General features: G+C 38.4%; 1 long non-coding RNA gene across 1 annotated transcript; it reads left to right on the top strand.

Moving 5' to 3' along the window:
- The first annotated feature begins 6,839 nt into the window (after positions 1 to 6,839).
- Positions 6,840 to 14,225, top strand: LOC121653537. The gene is made up of 3 exons (XR_006012808.1): positions 6,840 to 6,907; positions 13,831 to 13,872; positions 14,086 to 14,225. It is a non-coding gene; the product is annotated as an uncharacterized LOC121653537 (long non-coding RNA).
- The last annotated feature ends 5,368 nt before the right edge of the window (positions 14,226 to 19,593 follow it).

The following is a 19,593-nucleotide window of genomic DNA, read 5'->3' as shown; positions in this document are numbered from 1 at the left end:
GTGCACAATTTCTTTAAAAAAATGTCTGACTGAAATCTAAATCCCTACAAGAATAATGCCATCCCGGAAGGACACAAACCCTCATTTTTTTAACCGTTTTATTATTTTAGAATAAACACTGCAGTGCATTGAGATGATTTCATTACCTTATACTGTAGGTACAGCTGAGTAAATTCATGCACAGTCTGATTCACAAGTTTTTTTTTTATGATTTATAAAAAGAAAAAAACAACTTCCTGTTATCTGTGGTTAGTATACCACTCTATAGGAGGACATATTTGTCAGTACATGCCATTTGTCTCTAACTTCATCACATATACTCGTCCTACCTCGTGGGTATGGCAGGCCTCTGTAGCCGCAGGCTCCTGCTGCTCTGGGCTGGATTCGCTGCTTTGGCTACTTGTAAGTAAAATCATTTAAAGTTGTTATTTGTTCTGAAATCAGATCATTTTCAGAATGAGGTGCAGTAATTCTTAATAACACATTTTTTTTAGTTTTTTGAGCTAGAGAAATTCTTAAATCTGCTCGACACCACTCACTGTTTTCACCAAATATAATTCACAAACCTGGCTTTATTTCTAGACTGAATGAACAATTTATCATTTTAATTTTATTTTCTAACCATTTAATTATTTATTTCAAAACTGAACTCAACTGAATAAAGATCAGGATAGAAACAGGGAATAATAAGATGATGACTTATAACATGCAGGACAAAACACATACATGTAGAATAATGAAGGTAGTATAAAAAGTTAATCATGTCCAATAAGACGGTTTTGTGGTTCTCAATGCTACATGGAAAATAGTCTGTGTAGAAGCTACCAATGAACTATAGACTAACAGACCCACACACTCACTGCAGAAACAATTAAATGAAAAACTTTCAGTCAAACATTTAAACAACAGAGTACAGATCCAACTTCAGACTACTTTTCCTGGAGGTCTTAATCAATAGTATGAAATGAAACATTTTCTTTTACGTATCTGAAAGAAATGAAATTGCGAGCTGGTCTCGTTTATGTGCTGATGCATTTTCCCGTATGTAGAACGTTACCATGAATATTGGCTGTAAAGTTGCTGTGTTCATAGTCCATGACTTCTCCTATTGATTGATTTTTGTTTATCTTTGGATGTACACACACTCACACACACACACAAAGCAGTTTGCAATTACCAATTTAAATATTACATTAAGAGACTTTTTGTTTTGCGTGCTTTAACTTGTGCATTTACAGTCAAAAACATGACACTGACATATATGTGACATACATACATACATACATACATATATATATATATATATATATATATATATATATATATATATATATAGTGTATATCATTGTTTTATTTTCATTAAATAAATTGAGATATTTGAAAATCACTGCCAGAATAAGTTTGAATATATTCTATTATTATTATTATTGTTATTGTTATTGTTAATAATAATAATAATAATAATAATAATAATAATAATATTTACTTTATTTAACTAGGAAGAACATTATTGAGATTTAAAAACTTTTCCAAGTGGATCCTGGCCATGACAGCAGCAGGGCAGTTACAAATTTGACAGTCACACAACAAAAAACACACTAAATAATAAAGAATAAACTAAGACATAAAAACCATTTAAAACCAGTAAAATGACTAAATCAAGCAGAACATATACAAACAGATAAAACAGCCTCCAAAACATCCAAAATTTTCTTAAAAAGCTCCAATAAGACCAGGTCATGAAGTTTCAGGTCTTTCTGCAGTTTGTTCCTGTCAAAGTGAACAACATACAAAAATCCCTTTTTCCATCTCAGTTCGCATCCTGTGGACTGAGAATAATAACAACTCCTGTTAGTGGAGACTATACGGTCCTGAACTCTTCAGCTGGAGAAGAGCTGAAAGGCAGGAAGGTAGTAGACCAGCGGCGGCTTTGTATATAAGAATATGTCAGTGTCTTAGCCTTCGTAGAGACAAAGAGGTCCATCCCAATGTTGATAAATTAGGCGGTGATGAGTTAGTGATCTAGAGTTTGTGATGAACCTCAAAGCTAAAAAACACTGTATTCAGAGCACGTAGAATCTGAGATGGGGCATATCACATACAATGTTTCTGCTATTTGTGCTCAAGCGGATGTCATGGAAGACCTTAACAGCAGCAGTTTCAGTGCGATGATGTGGCCAAAAACCTGTCTGATAGACATCAAACAGCTATTGTTGTGTAGCTATTAAAAGACAGCTTTATCTATAATCTTACTAAGAAAGGAGAGGTTTGATATCGGCCTGTAGCTGCTCATTAGAGATGTTGACGGCTGTTTTTAGGGTCTGAGGGAAGACACCTGAAAGCAGAGGCCCGGTTGGATAGAAGGTCTGGTGTTACTGAAACTTGAGGAATAGTTAGTTTAACAGTAACAAACAACATTAACAGTAACACACAGTTTAACAGTAACACGAGCATTATTGCTGTTCTTAGCAATAATGTCAGAAATGAAAGACGGTCTTGCATTTCTCAGCTCCAGATTATAAATCCTCAGTCTCTCTTTATAGATCTCATAGTGAGATCTTTATTTTCCGCCATCTGCGTTCAGCTGTTTGACATTCTCGTTTCTAAACTCTTACCAGAGTGGCATTTTTCCATGGAGCTCTCTTTTAGCCAGTGATCACTTTCACCTTGGTGGTAGCAGTACCTTGTCACCCCTATTTCAGTCTTCATTTCAGTCAAACCTTTCAACCACCTTATCTGGTAATGTCTTTTCAGACTCCAGTTTTATAAAGTAAATTGGTGCTTTATTTAGTATGATTAAAACAGTGATTGTTACTTAGGCATCATATCAAGATAGTAAATGAAAGTAAAGCTTTCTGGACTGAAAATGACCTCCAACATGCTCCTCAACTAACCATGCCTCCATCAAATTAACAATTAAATTATCATTCTGTTTTAGAAACTTGGTAAAAAAAAAAAAAAATTATATCAGAACAAAAAATCTTTAATCAATATTCAGAGACGTTTTCTTTGTTTTGCCTGGTCTGAAGTCTTCATACACGAATCACTATTAAGACCAAACTAAACCGGTTCTACATGTGGGTGGTGGCTCTATGTTTTAGTGCAAGGCAGGAAATAGTGGTCTGCTTTCTGAAACAGCAAATGTGTTTTTATTTTTTCTCTTTTTTTGTCACATTGTCATGATAACCAAGTTGCACAGAATTGCTTCTATATTTCATTCAAAATATGGTTTTCTGGAAAGAAAAAGAACAATCTTTTTTTTCTCTCGTATTTTCAGGTGAAGAAAACAAAGGTGAGTAATCATTACATCGATCTTCATATATTATAATATTATTCAAAACCATCACACTGTCAAATTGCACTTTAGTGTATTATTCAGAATAATACTGTTTTATTGTTTCCAGCTGATGCCGACAATTGTAAAAAAAAAATATATATATATATTATATTTTATGAATATCATTAATATCACCTCAATGTTATTTTGTAATTACGCCGTCAGCAGCAGAGTCAGAGTCCTCTCCAGAATGTCATTGAGACGAACAAACACTGAAAACACTTGGAAATTTAACCTGCTCTCATTTCACAGAGTAATCTCAATCAAGGTTTTAATTATAAAAATGACATAATGAAACCAAACTAAAATACCAAAAACTAAAATACCAAAGTCTGCTTAAATACTCAGAAATAAGAACGACTTAAAATGAAATTCTTTTATTTTTGAAAGGTTTCATTTAAGTTTAACATAAGAAGTAATCCCAGTCTCTTTTCATGTGGAGCTTTAGTTTCTGTATTAATTAGATATTTAACTGAAACAAATTTTCATCCTGATTATTTTACAAATGATTATTTTTCCAAATCTGCAAGTTAATACGCATCAAGTCTGGATAATGTGAAGTATAGATATAAAGTGTAGATGATGGACATCAGCTTGCTGAAGACGAATCACACTGTGAAGTACTGACTACAAGCTGTTTTCTTTATTAACATCAAGCCAGACACTGGTTACTCCCCTCAATTTGTTCAGTGTAGAACTATAATCTCTTGTCATTTTTTTCCTTTTTAAAAGATTATTTACTCTTTTTATGGAATACAGATCAGTCAACCCCCTCACCTACACGCACTGTGGCAACACTGATTGCCACAGCTTCAGTCACCACAGTTGTCCCCAGTTCTTCACTCACCTTGTCACCCCCCAACTACAAATGTAGTTTTGACTTTTTTTTTTAGATAAAATGTGTTAATATTTATTAGAGATGTGAAAATGTAGGCATTTGAATTTTAAGTGCACTTCTATCATGTTTTTAAGTCTGTGGAAGCATTTTATTTGACCTAAAACTAAACATAAAGAAATGGGTCAAAACCCTGATGTTGTATTGACTCAAATCTTGTTTTACATTTTTACTAAAACATAAATCAGTTACAATAAGTTTTTCCTCAGAACTGATGTGAAGCAGTTTCCTCTACAGAGACAGATGTGAACAGATTCTCAGTCTGCATGTCATGTAGTAGACAGTACATACGGACATTTTTACTATCAGGACCAGAACCAGCGGTCTACAGCAGATGTGACTCATGAGGATCTGATGGAAATGTTCTTGACGTGTAATTTTACAAACAATCCTGCTGATGTTTATGTCTGCAACTTTAACTTGAGTTTTAGAGATTTTTTTTTTTTATCTGTGGTCATTAAATCCATCATAAAACAGTAAATATAAATGATGTATTTAAAGGTATCACACCTGATGGAGGAAAGTGTGAACTTACTGGACTGAGTCCTTACACTGATTACACATGTGAAATCCAGCCCACCTACAACAACAGGAAAGTTTCCAAACCAGAGACATTTACCTGGAAAACTGAGCCTGGAAGTAAGTGAACAAAAACATATTCAGGGAAAATTTACAAACACATTATAATGAAAATCTTTCACACGTACAGTTTCCATTGTGTGATTGTTCAGATAAATTTAATCATTTTACTCTGAATTTATATGAAACTGTGTTGGAATTACAGATGAATGTATCTCTGTTTGCTTTCCACTTTTTTGTTTATAACCAGGTGCATGTTAGTCAAGATATTTAATTAAACTTTACTTTATATATATGTTTTGTAATTGCCCTTTTTTTTTTTTTTTTTTTTTTTTACAGCACCAGAAACTGTCACAATCCACGAAGTGACTAATCCAGAGAATAATGGGATCAAAATATCCTGTACTCATAACACCAAAAAATTTTATGGACCTGAACATAAATACGTAGCACGTCTTGTTGGTGGCAGCACAAAAACTAAAACATCATGTGAATTTGAATTCAAAGACCTGAGTTACTCTACAACCTACACACTGGAGGTTTGTATAATAATATTTTAGTTAGACAAGAACATTAAAACTTTAAACTAAATCCTGTGATTCCTAAAGAAACATTCTCTCTTTCTAGGTGGTTGCTTTCAATGGAGTGTTAAAGAGCAAACCTGCAACACAACAAGTTCACATTCATTGTACGTACTGATCAAATGACGATCACAAAGTAGAAATAACTTCACTGTCTTGAGTCAAAAAACCACCGCGTTAATATTTCTCTGACTTTCATTTACAGACAATGACAAAGCTTTGATTGTTGTTTTGGTTTTTATAACCATCATCATCATCATCTCACTGTTTACGGCCTACATGAAGAAGCAAGAAAAGTCCAGAAAGTAAAGAACATGCATTTCTTCTTATTCATCAATTCTATTGTTACATCATCAACTGTACTTTATATATATATATATACATATATATATATATGTGTGTGTGTGTGTGTGTGTGTTTCAGCTTTTTTCACCATTTTCTCCACAGGGATGTGAACGAGGACATGGAGACTGAGGCAAGTAAGTAGGCTTCACATGTCAGTAATTGATGATCAGAGCTGTTTTAGTTTTTAGGTTGTGACCAAACGTTCAGCTGTTACCAGAAACAAATACTTAGAATTTCCTCTCTGTGGTTTTATTATTATATTCACTAATGCTGTAATATTGTAATGTGATATTTTCTGTTTGTTGTTGTTTACGTATTAAGTCTATGTTAATGCTCGACCTCCTGGATGGAGAAATCAATAAAGTCGCCGGTGAAGCAAAACCTGATGGAGCTGCAGACCAAACCATCTTTTATTTTTCTGTTCAGCTACTGAATTTTTAATCATGTAGAAGATGTTTTTCTTTTATTGCTAACACATTGTTATAAGCAGTGATTTCCAATATTATGTTTAATTTTCCTCATTTTGCTCCATGTCAGAATTTTTATTGTTTTTGGAATAAAATCAATAGCAAAGTACAAAAAAACCCACATATGACTATTGTATTGTTTCTCATATTATATTTGGGATGTTGGTTTTTTTCTTAAAGAGATTTAGCCCTGGTCAGGGTACTGAGGTGAAAAAATATTTTATTTCATTAAAATATAGCAGACCTGCACTTTTCCATCAGACTTCAGACAAGCAGGTAATAAAAATACTGTTGATTGTAGAGTCGTGGCAGCTACCATTGTAAAAGGGGTTTATCACACTAACATTTAAACCTGGACTTACAGCTTTTTTTTAATCCTGTTATTATTTTAGGATAAACAGTGACTGCAGTGCATTGAGATGATTTCATTACCTTGTACTGTAGGTACAGCTGAGTAAAATCATGCACAGTCTGCAGTACACTGATAAGTCAAGTTTCACACATTTTCTAAAGATTTATAAAACGAAAAAAACCTTCCTGTTATCTGTGGTTAGTATACCACTCTATAGGAGGAGGTATTTGTCAGTACATGCCATTTGTCTCTAACTTCATCACATATACTCGTCCTACCTCGTGGGTATGGCAGGCCTCTGTAGCCGCAGGCTCCTGCTGCTCTGGGCTGGAATCGTTGCTTTGGCTACTTGTAAGTAAAATCATTTAAAGTTGTTATTTGTTCTGAAATCAGATCATTTTCAGAATGAGGTGCAGTAATTCTTAATTGCTAATTGTTTTTAGCTTTTTGAGCTATTAAAGGTTTAAATCTGTTCCACACCACCCATTCTTTTCACCAAATATAACTCACAAACCTAGCTTTATTTCTAGACTGAATGAAATTGCGAGCTGGTCTCGTTTATGTGCTGATGCATTTTCCCGTATGTAGAACGTTACCATGAATATTGGCTGTAAAGTTGCTGTGTTCATAGTCCATGACTTCTCCTATTGATTGATTTTTGTTTATCTTTGGATGTACACACACTCACACACACACACAAAGCAGTTTGCAGTTGCCATTTTAAATATTACATCAAGTGACTTTTTGTTTTGGGTGCTTTAAATTGTGCATTTACAGTCAAAAAAAATTACACTGAAATATATCTATATTAGGGCTGGCAAAACTAAAGTGTTAACAGCGGTAACTAACTTATGTAATTAACTAAGTTAATATTTCTTAATGCAATTAATGCATGTGCGCCATGACGAGCCCCATTCAACCGTCATTTCTCTGTTATGTCGGCGGGACGTGGAGAAGCCGGCTGGCTCTATGGATGGACTTGAGACGTCGCCGCTGTGGAGAATGGAGGTGTTTTAACACACACTCTTTTCCCAGTGAGAGGGTTCCACACCCACACTTTTCCCTCCTTAATTTTTAAACTTTCAACAGTTGCGTTTTGCACCATCGTGTCTGTTCTTGTGGATCTCTGGTCGTCTCTGTTTGTGCAGTGATGGCTGAATGTGATCAGCTGATCGGCTTTTCTCTCGTTGCGTTTGTTTATGGTTCAGCTGTGTCATCACATCATTTACTCCAAAGTATTGTTTTTGCAGGACCTTCTCTAACACAGTAGTTGGCTGGTGGAAGACAGGGTTTATATTTCAGCTATGCGTAGAGACAAAGAGGTCCATCCCAACGTTCATAAATTAGGCGATGATGAGTTAGTGATCTAGTTTGTGATGAACCTCAAAGCTAAAAAATACACTGTATTCAGAGCACGTAGAATCTGAGACAAGACATGCATGCATGTCACCATAATCTAAGACGGAGATAAAAGCATAAGAAACCAGTAATTTTAGATTAAAAAAAGACTGGTTGCTTTCAACCGAAGCTATTAATATTAGTATTAATTCTTAGAATGAACAAAACTATTATTTCTGGTAGAATATGTGCCCTTTTACCGTCATGTTTAATCTATTTGCTAATCACCAAAGAAAACAAATTTGTTTTGCTTTCAGGCCCAATAATTCCCACAGAGTGTAATCAATGGTCTACACATTTTCTCCAAAAACTTTTTAAATCTGTGGTAATTTGATGAAAACTATAATATATATATATATTCAAGACATACTGCATATTAATTAATATGTTTTTTCTTTTATGTTAAAGGTAAGGCAAGTTTATTTGCATCCAGAAGTACCAAGACTGAATTTTTCTGCTATCTGTGCTGAAGCGGATGTCATTAAAGACCTTTACCACAGTAGTTTCAGTGCTGTGGTGTGGCCAAAAAATGACTGGTAGACATAAAACAGCTATTTAGTTGTCAGGAAGTTGAGTAGCTGTTTAAAGACATCTTTATCTATAATCTTACTAAGAAAAAGGAGCTTAGATATTAGCCTGTAGCTGCTCATGAAAGATGAGTCTATTTTTTTTTTTTTTTTTTTTAATTAGTGGCTGCGGCAGCAGTGGCTGGTTGTTAAAAGAAGACACCTGAAAGCAGAGACGTGTTTACAATCTGTAAGATATCTAAGGCCATGCATTCTGAAACATTCTTAAAAACCTGGTTGGCAGGGCGTCAAGACAGCAAGTGATGGTTTTCAGATGGCCAATGATCTCATCCAGGATTTAGGACTGACTGGAGAAAAGTGTGTCATGAAGTTCATGTCTGAGTGGACACAGAGACATATGTTCTGTCCTGGCATGGAAGCACTGACTGATTGCCTGATTTTCTGATTTTTGTCAATAAAGATAGAAGCAAACTCATTACAGGTCCGGTTGGATAGAAGTTCTGGTGTTACTGAAACTTGAAGAATAGTTAACCTGTCAAAAATAACGAACAAGGCACAAGCATTATTGCTGTTCTTAGCAATGATGTCAGTAATGAAAGATGATCTTGCATTTCTCAGCTCCAGATTATAAATCCTCAGTCTCTCTTTATAGATCTCATAGTGAGATCTTTATTTTCCACCATCTGCATTCAGCTTTTTGACATTCTCGTTTTTCAGCTCTAACCAGAGTGGCATTTTTCCATGGAGCTCTCTTTTAGCCAGTGATCACTTTCACCTTGGTGGTAGCAGTGACGTCAAAAATATCTTGTTTCCAAGAGCCAAGAAACAGAAGTCCAATTGCTTTTATTCAAGCTGTTATGATTACTATGACCCAGATGACTGAGAATCTACACCGTCATTTCTTCACTTACTTTGTCACCCCTATTTCAGTCATTTCAGTCAAACCTTTCAACCACCTGGCTACTTTATTGTGAAGATTCAGTGTTGTAATAGTTTTTTTGTCATCTACTGGACACTCAGAGCATCACAATAAAGGCACACCTTGAACAAAGGAGAACTTAACTTACTTTCCACAGCAGCAGGAAGGAGACTTACAGGCATCCTTCAAAATAATAATCTTTTACACAGCCACCCCCAAATATGCATAGCACATTTGCATTAAATTAAAAGCTGATCCACTCTTACAGTGTCCAGAACTAGGAATATCCTCCCCTAATATCCTCCCCAGGTAACATCACTGGGTCACTGGCCAGGTGAAAATGTGTCCTCTGATGTTGATGTCAGCTGACCAGGTGCATCCATCATCACTGCGGTGCACTGTGCCAACTGGCCACTGGGTTTGAGGCATATGTGGCTCCACTAACATGACAACTGCTTGATCTTGTAAGTTAAGAGAAGACTGCCATTTCTGTCTTGTCTGTAAACCCGGTTCATATTCTTTAACAAACCTGGACCAGAACTGACCCGCTGCGATTTGGGAGTGTCTCCAGTGCCATCAGCTCAACATCTCAGTTTCTGGGTACACCACTGGAGGGAGCGAACCATCAGGCCGCCCAATGAGCAAACTTTTTCGGATCACTGGGTCAGGGTCAGCTATGCCAGCAAAGACCCAGGTTTTGAGTTGAGGATGGCCTCCACCTCCAGAAGCACTGTGAGTAACACTTCCTCTGGGACAGGTTGAGCTCCAACTCATGTGTAGAGTGCATACTTGACAGACTGGATTTCTCGCTCCCATTCACCCCCAAAATAAGGAGCAGCAGGGTTGAAGTTGATATTCTGGTGGGCCATCTGTTGCGCCAGTGCTGGTACCATATTCTTGAAAGCCTCCTTCATTTCTTGCTCAGCACCTTTAAAGTTGGTTCCCTGATCTGACCACAGCTGTGCTCTAGATCCTCTCCTGGTGACAAACTGTCTCAGGGCCATCAAATAGGTGTCCAAATCCATGTTCTTAAGGGGATCCAAATGACCTGCTCTGGTGGTCAAACATTTAAAAATAATGCCCCAGCATTTCTCCTGACGGCTGCTGACTTTCACTATATTTGGCCCGAAACAATCCACCCCAGTGGAATAGAAGGCTGTTTTGTGCGGAGAAGGCGGATTTATACAATGCTGCGTAGCTCTGCGGAGGTCCGACGCGCACCTCTTCCAGACCTGATGTGCACCCATACTACACAGACAAATACGTGGAAGTACTCTCTTATGGTTGACAATTTGGAATAATGAGTTTCCGGATTTCTGGATTCTCTCGCTGAATTTGTGTGGTAACCGCTATTTTTAAAAACAACAACCAGTCGATCAAATTGATGAGAGACTGAACGAATTATTTCTTCATTTTCTTCCACAAGCTAATAAAAACACTGAACCATTCTCGACTATGGATGTTTTAAAACAGAACATACGTACCGGTACTGAAGTAAACTATCAAAGAAACTCTGACCGGGTGAGTTTACCGGCCGATACCACACCTGCTGCCACCGTCACATTAGGAGGAGAAACTGCAACATGACACCAAAATGATGTGTACCTCCTACGGTCAAGTACAAGAGCACACTCACCAGCCTCAGCTATGTCGTAGCCGACTGCACGCAGACGCCGCGTGAGTATAAATCAGCCTTAAGACAAACGGCAGGAAGATCAGCCATCCTGGGAATAGAAGGCTGACCCCTCCAATGTTGACTCTCAGCACAGAAGATGGGCAACTGGATTGGATGAATCAAGGAAAACAGGGTGAAGGGGTAGGTTTAAACCTTCCAACCATCCAAGCCGGTCTCCAACTCTTATTATATTGGATTTCCGATCAAAAACGGGGGCCAAAGTGAGCAAACAACTTGATGGTGACACTGGTTTGCCTGCTGCAAGTAGCTTGTAGCCCTCAGGAAAGAATTGCTGTTAAGCTTGCTGCAGGGCTTTAATTTCATCTTGCCCATATTCCTCCACTTTGAGTAGATTAGTGGGGGAGAGAGCTCCTTTGAGCTCTTTCACAGTGTCTTCCACAAGCTCCTGCCAGGAACCGTGCCTCGTGGCATCTGGGCCATCTTCTATGAGTGATGTGGCAGTAGCTCCACAAAAGGCCATTTTAAGATTCGGATTGGTCCTCTTGGTGTTCAGTGCTGGGCCTTTCAGGACAGCGGTCTGGGCTTTGCAGAAGGAAAGATGGTCCCTGGGTCCACAGGTTTGGATCCTTAAGCTTTTTCAGGGTTTTACCTCTTGTTAGGATGTCTGCAGGATTTTGGTCGAATCCACATAGCACCAGCTGTAATCCCCCGTCAGCTATTGAATCTCCGTCACTCTTGTTCCAACAAAAACTTTGAAGTAACAGGTCTGGGAATGGAGCTACAGTAGGTGAGCACCATCCATAGTGGAGTCAGACCACTCTTTCAACATGGCAGTATAACTCATCCATCTGTTGTGGGAAGGAGGTGAACAGGCACTGCACCGGGTAAGCTGGCCACCACATAGAATGGATGGGGCCTTGGAGGGTCCATTCCAGTCTTGTGTGAACAGTGACAGGTCTTCCAGGTGGTCCAAGTCTGACAGGTTCCACAGGATGCGTCTGATCAGAGCCAAGAAGGAGCCATGGTTTAGCAACCTTTAGGGCAGGTATAGGAAGACAACAGAGGTATTTGTACTTCTTCTGTAGATGCCCTATTGGGTCAGAGTGCTGAGCTAGGCTGAGGCAACTAGCAGTAAAGGTACCATCAATCTTGTACTTAACCTGAGGTTCAGCAGCTGGAGAAACATAGAAGGATATCTTGCGTCCATGGAGCACCTGAATATCCGGTCAAACTGTTTGCAAGGGAAGGTCTTCCAGGATGCCCTGTATTCCTAACAATTGCGCTGCCGCTGGTAGCAGCATAGATCTTTCTGACCCATCGTCCAGCAGAGGTGCTCAGACTACGTCCTTTATGGTGTAAGAGCACCGGGATGACTTTCAGCATGATTCAATTTCCAGTTGCAGGTCGGTCTAGGCAGACAAAATCAGAGGCAGAATGGGTTAAGCAGCTCTCTTCCTTCACAGCCACCTCCTTTTTGGGTTTTTCTGGCTTCCGATTTATCTTGTGAAGAGCTAAAAGGTGGATCCCTTGACAGATACTGCAAGGCTTCCTTGAGGTGCATTGGGCTGCTTGGTGGTTCCGTGTGCAATGCCAGCACTGTTGGTTGACCTGAATCCATTCCTTGAGCTGCTCTTTGGAAAGTTTAGTAACGTCCTCATACTGACTGAAGTAGTGTCCAGTACTCTGGCAGTAGGCGCAATAGGCTTTTCCCACAGGTTTATTCTTCACAGAAGTTAGCTTGGGTGTGGTGACATTCATGGGAGATTTTCTGAGGCCGTGTAGGACAGTCACATGTTTGACAGGCTGACTATCAGTCCTAGTAGACTGTCAGTCCTTGCTGCTCTTACTACTGACATGGCTGTCAAAGCTCTGGCACCATGACTTGTAGTTGAGCTACTCTAACAAATTGTGCAGTGTATGTGAAGTCCCTGACTGCTTAAACTGGTGTTGACGGAAATCAGCTCTCTGTTCTGCAGGAAGTTTTCTCAGGAGATGAGCTACATGCGAACCATAGTTAAGTTCAGTCTGTCCCTCTGGGCTCTAGATCTGCAGCAAACCCACCAAGGACTGAATCTGAAGGGAAAACTTCTGGAATGCTGTAGTTGCCACACTTAATTTCAGGGACTTCTAATACACTGGCTATCTTTCTTAGAGCCAGCTGATGAGGCATGCCAAAGGGCTCTCATTGTGTTTGTGTATGGGGTGAATGAATTCAAGTTTGACAAACTCGCTGGGGTCTGGATGGCTTAACTTAGCTATAGTAGGTTTGGGGCCTCTTTACTCTTGTTCTGACACAGAGGCCTAGGAAGGAGGTTAGGAGGAGGCAAGCTGGATGTATCCCTTTTGGCTACATTTAGTATGATGGAAATATACAATGTTGGTTAAGACTCTTATCAAGTTAAATAGATGGAAGGGAAGTTTTTCAACCTTGCAGATGACCTCCAGCATGCTTCCTAACTTACAGTCATTCCTGCTTCAAACACCTCAAATCAGAGCTTACCCACACCCACCTCCTCCAGCACAAGTTTTGTCCCTCAGAACCAGAACCAGACCACTCCTCCACTCATCTAGTCCAACACCACAGTGGCAGCTCGGATCACAGGTTGGAATTTCTCTGTTATTTTATGGGATGGTGATGAGAACATGTCATTAAGAAGAGTAGATGATGGACATTAATGCTGCTGAGGGACGAGCTGAGAAACGATCACATACTCTTAAGAGGGTTTTCACAAAAGTATTTACTTATATAGCCATGTTTTAATATTTTTCTCTTGTACTTTAATCACTGAAGCAGGCAATCAAACAACTGCTGGACCATCCCCACCATCTCCACCGTGTAAGTGTTAGTTTAAATATTATGTTTTATAAATGGTTGCAGTAAATGTGTCCATGCTGTGTTTCTCTCTCTTTACAATCAAAGTATATTTACAGTAAATATACAAAATATTTTTTTTATCTTCAGCGTTAATATGAACAAACTTTCAGATTAGAAATTTCATCAGTAAATGTATTTTAATTGACTTAAAGATTTAGTTGACTTTATGTGCAGGTTCTTACCAAGTCCAGCTCATCCCAGGTGGTTTCCAGATTAACATGATGAATTCTCCCGCTGGAAACTACAATATTACCATTACTGAAAACAACCAAGCAGTGATACAAGAAAATGTTTTTGTCTCCAATGAAACCTCAACACATGAAATCAAACATCTGAAGCCCTGTACGGAATATGAGCACAGCGTTGTCCGTGCTGATAGAAGAATAACCTGCAACAGCGATGCAAATAAAGCTAAAACACAATGGAGTAAGTACAAATACTTTTGTATTTTAATTCATTTTAATTGTTTAAAAAGATTGTAAAAATATATAATATGTGCATTATTTGTGTTTTCAGATGATGATATTAAAGACATCAGCAACACTTCTGGATATGTTTGTTACCAAAGCGCCTGGAACCTCGACTCTTCAGTGTCACCACCAAAAAATCATCAATATGAGCAAAGAGAAGATGGAAAATTCTGTTTCAGACTTGCTGATGAGGATTTTTGCTCAGATTTTAACATAAAGTTCACTCCAGAAAACTGTTATGAGACCTTTCATCACACCAGATACATTTCTGTTGGTATGTGAGAAAAAAGATAAATAGAATAAACTTTATTTTAAAGTTCACATCCTTTAGATCTGATTTCATCAAGTTTTGTTTGTTAATTTCAGATTTCATTGATCCAAATGTCATCGATCAGCATGAACCCACAGGACTTCCTGCAAAAATAGAACCAAAGTTACCTTCAAACTGTAAAAACTTCATGGTGGATTACACCTGTTCAGGTAAGTTAACATAAGACAAATAGAGACTTAACAGTAACTTTAGAAAAAGATGAACATCAGAAAAAAAATGGACACTTAGAAAATCTCATGCTCCTGAATTATAAGCAGCCTGATTAATATTTTGATGTATAAGTGGACTTGTTATGCTAACGTCAGGCTAATTTATTTTAATATGTGAGTCCACAAGTGGTGGAATTAATCAAGTATTTTTCACAAACCCCTTTATTTTATTTTATTTCGATTCTTTCAGAACAGTCAATGCTAGAAACAAGTAGAATGAGACATCTTCTGCCCTAAGCCCCGCCTCCACTTGATGCGGGCTGCCGATTATTGGTTAACTGCCCTGAGTAGTTGTCGGGAGTGCGCACTGTTTTCATCATAGACACACCTGCAGAATTCGTTAACAAACCAGAAGATTTTATACTCAATAAACAATGTCAACACAAAACATACAGCCGTACACCTCCAGCTTCTTATCTCGAACATGTAAACTCCTCTTTAAATATTGAAACACAAAGACACAGCCATCAGCAACTTCAATATCTTGATGTGCAACAATTTACATCGCATCACATAAACTGAGTGAAATGTGTAACACATATGATGTTTCACACATGCCTTAGATTGCAGATACAGATAAGATAGATTGCTTAACCCTGAGACCACATGTGGCACTGTTAGCTTGTTGACACGTGTTGGCTAAAGTTACCCCAAAAGGCAAGCGTGAGATAAACAAATCGGCAAGTCAAGGAACAAACTCAAGCAATCACATGACACTGACATACATACGAGTCATATGACCATAATATTGAAATAGCGGTCCTTTACAGCTACGCTATAGTTAGTGGTATTTCTAGCCACTTCACATACACCTATTGTTTCACGTGGCTAATCAGCTGAATGTTTTTAGCCTAGTGGTTGTGTTTGTAGCATTTCCATCTACAGTGTTGATCACCAACTTTCTGGTCATCTTTACATGTGTGTTACCTGCTGGTAATGATCAGATAAAGTTAGTGTGGGTTCCTTTAATTTGATCGTTGATCAGACACTATCAAAACAAAACAGACAACTTATCGGTTTTACTTACAGCTTGTGGCTCAGGATGGGAAACGCAGTCCTTGAATATAGGAACAGAACCTTTCAGCTAAAGTCTGGTTGCAAATCCCTGTTGTACCGGTGTTCTGTCAGTTTAGCATACATTGCCAGATCAGCATATGCGTAGTGCAAACTGACAGCTACATCTGTTAGACTAGCATACGCTGTCAAACCAGTATACACTTAAGTTATTATCAGTTGTTGCTAACACCCTTTTATGTATTTAAAAGCTTAATTTAACACCACCTCCTATACAAGTGGTAATTACCTTCAAGATCTCATGCACGCACCATGAAAATTCTATTCTATTCTACAATCATTTAGCAGATGCTTTTATCCAAAGTAAGAACAACACAAGCAAGAATTCAAACAAGCTGAGACATCATAATTAAGTGGTAGTCAAACTGCTGTGAGTCCAGTTGGACCCAGGTGCTGTCATGTAGTGGTAGTGAATATAATTTTATTTATTTATTTATTTTTAGTAAGTCATTTTGTTCAAATACAAATAAGATCACAATTTCATCAAACAATATCAACTTGGTCCTAAGTGCACATAACTTATTAAGTAAAGGTTGAGCCAAAGAGCTGGACACATCTTTCTAACTTAATCTGTTGAGTAGAAGAGTTAAGCTAAGTGCAGAAATGCTCCTCAAACAACTGAGTCTTAACTTGCTCTTAAAAGTGGATAAGGCCTCTGCGGATTGGACGGAGTTTGGTAGATCGTTCCACCACCGGGGGACAACAGAGAAGAAGAGTCTAGCTACTGATTTTGCGCCACGTTGTGGTGGGAGCACTAGGCTTTTTCGCTGGCAGAGCTTAACTGGCAAGAGGGAGTGTAGCTCTGGATTAAGGAGTGGAGGTAGACAGGAGCCGTTTGGGTTATTGTTTTGTAAGCCAGAAGCAGAGCTTTGAATTTGATGCGTGCTGCAACTGGAAGCCAGTGAAGAGCGATTAGCAGCGGAGTGACATGAGCTCTTTTAAGCTGGTTGAAGACTAGACGTGCTGCTGCGTTCTGGATCATCTGCAGAGGTTTAACTGAGCATGCAGGCAGGCCAGCCAGTAAGGAGTTGCAGTAGTCAATGCGTGAAATTACCAGAGCCTGGACCAGGAGCTGTGCCGTGTTTTCAATCAGGTAGGGTCTGATCCTCCTGATGTTGTAGAGAGCAACAAAATCACAACCAAAATCTGAAAGTCAACTTACTTATAAGTAACAGCCTTTACTGCAAAACAACCATTAAAAATAGTTCAAAACAGTTATCACCAAAAACAACAATTTACTTACCTTAAAAAAAAAAAAATGTCATTGTATGCTGCTTCTATTCACATGGTGGAATTATTTTACAATGTGCATGCGCACACATGTGCATAAATGCCATGTATTGTAGCGTCCAACAGGACGTGTTGATGAACGGATGAGAGTTCATCTGAGAACAGCAGTTTTATTAAACCTTCTGTTGACTGGAACCAGTGTTGGGAGTAATGTGTTACAGTAATGATATTACTTTTATGGTAACGAAGTAAAGTAATGCGTTACACTTAAAATATCGGTATCAAAATTACTTTACTAGACTACAGTAACGTGTTTTTCTGCGTTACTCGAGCCGTGTCAGTCAGTTCAGTCCAGTTTCAGTCCAAACTTGTGGTGAAAGATCCTGCTCGCTGGTCGGTGGAAGGAGTCATTCAGCAGCCGACCCGCCTAAACATACTAAGCTTTTTTCAACATTTCCTGGAGCGTAGCAGCCGGTAAGACAGAAATTAACAAGCTAGTTGCAGGGTTCATTTTTAGGAGACATGCTCCCCCTATCGACTATTGAATTGCCCAGGTTTGGAAAAATACTAGAGAAAATGATTAGTGTGATAGTGTGTCCATTTCTTCCCACAGACAGGGATATTGTTATTATGGTTTTAAAGCCATTTTGTTTACAGTATACAGTAAACACTATGCAGACAGGCGGTGGTGATTGGGCTATGATGTTTGTCCATGTCTACACGGTGAATTAAGAAATGGAAAAGTGAAGTAATAAGTAGTGACATTACTTTTCAAATGCAATTACTAGTAATTTCATTACAATTTCCAGAAGTAATGAGTAAATAGTAACTAAATACTTTTTTAGAGTAACTACCCCAACACTGGCTGTAACCACGTGGAACAACCAGCCACAGCAAAAAGCACAACCAGGCAACAACATCAACCCTCCTTCTTTTCGGGGTCTCCCATCTCTCCCTTTACTTTCTGATCCAACCACATATCTGTCTTAACCCCACACACACTCAGTATTGCAGTCTGCCAAACCCATAGAACATTTGAACATTAGCAGGAACATCCCTGTAGGATCGCTACAGTATGCGACTCTGATGAGTATGAGCAGTCTTTTCGGTTAATACAACGGCTTCCACAACTCTCTGACTGGCTCCCAAAAACAAACTCCATCCATTGCTGTCTAACCATTGTTTTCTTAGGGAATTTGAACAAATGTAGCTTTCCCTCACAACCAAATAAGCGTTTGTTATATGACATACAGGGCTGCCAACTCTCATGCATTGGCCATGAGACTCACGCATTTGAGTGGCTTCACACGCCCTCACGCCGTACCTCCTATTTCTCACGCTGAAATCGGGAGGTTCGGGAGGATTCCCAGTGGGCCGCATTACTCTCAGGCCGATGTCCTGGTGAAACATCATCACGTCCAGATTAGCACTCAGCTCATGGAGGCAGTTAAGGTGTGTCTCTGTTTTTATGTGCAATGGCTGACCGGGATATTTCAAATTTAACAAGAAATGGCGGGTCTGAGCACACAGCGGTGTAAGTGTATTTTCCACGTGCTGTATTCATTTTCATGCATTCTCACCACTATGATCAGCTGTTAATTAAGACCTTAAAAAGGCCAAAAGTCAGTCCATCAAGGCACATAGATCTAGAGAAATTATTGTTGTTGTGAAATTACGTTTTTTGTCTTAGTGTCACTTCCTTTGTGTAGTTGAGTTGTTTCCTGTTTTATTCTGAAGTTTCTGTTGGTATTTTAAATAAACTACTTGCAAACCTTTTTTTTTCTTTTTTTTACATTTTGATATGACACAAAATTATTCTTATGTCTTACTGCCGTGAATGTGGCAAAATTTTGGTTGGTTCAATCAAATCTCATTCCAAGGATTGTTGAAAAGGTGGCGGCCCTGTGTTTACACTCAAAAGATGTGTCCACCACGGTGTCTTCCTCTTAACACTGAGTGGTGAAGGTGGGTGTGCTATTCTTCATGTGAACATGTACAAACTGGAGAAGATGCCCAATGACTGAGTCCCCCCCCGAGACGTCAATGAAATATCAAAGTAACAAAGAACTCTCTAAAGTTTTTTGTATTCAGTGCTATGAAAACTAAATGTAGAGACACTGGAAAACTCAAACATGTGTTTATGTGATAAAAAAAACGATGCCGCTCACTTGTCTGAGTATTTAACACGATAACACTGTAACACCAAATATTACACCAAATAGCATAATATGCCCCCTTTAATAAGCATTATTTTCAATGTTCTCTCAGTTCAGTTTTATTCTTTAAATTAATTAACATTTTTATCCTAATCAAAATATTACTGTTTATAAAAACTCAGATACAAACTGAGAAACAATTAATGAAGAAA

This window comes from Melanotaenia boesemani, chromosome 14 (assembly GCF_017639745.1).
Source record: "Melanotaenia boesemani isolate fMelBoe1 chromosome 14, fMelBoe1.pri, whole genome shotgun sequence".
NCBI lineage: Eukaryota > Metazoa > Chordata > Actinopteri > Atheriniformes > Melanotaeniidae > Melanotaenia > Melanotaenia boesemani.
Note: the sequence above shows the minus strand (reverse complement) of the source record. Positions and strands in the feature narration are given on the sequence as shown.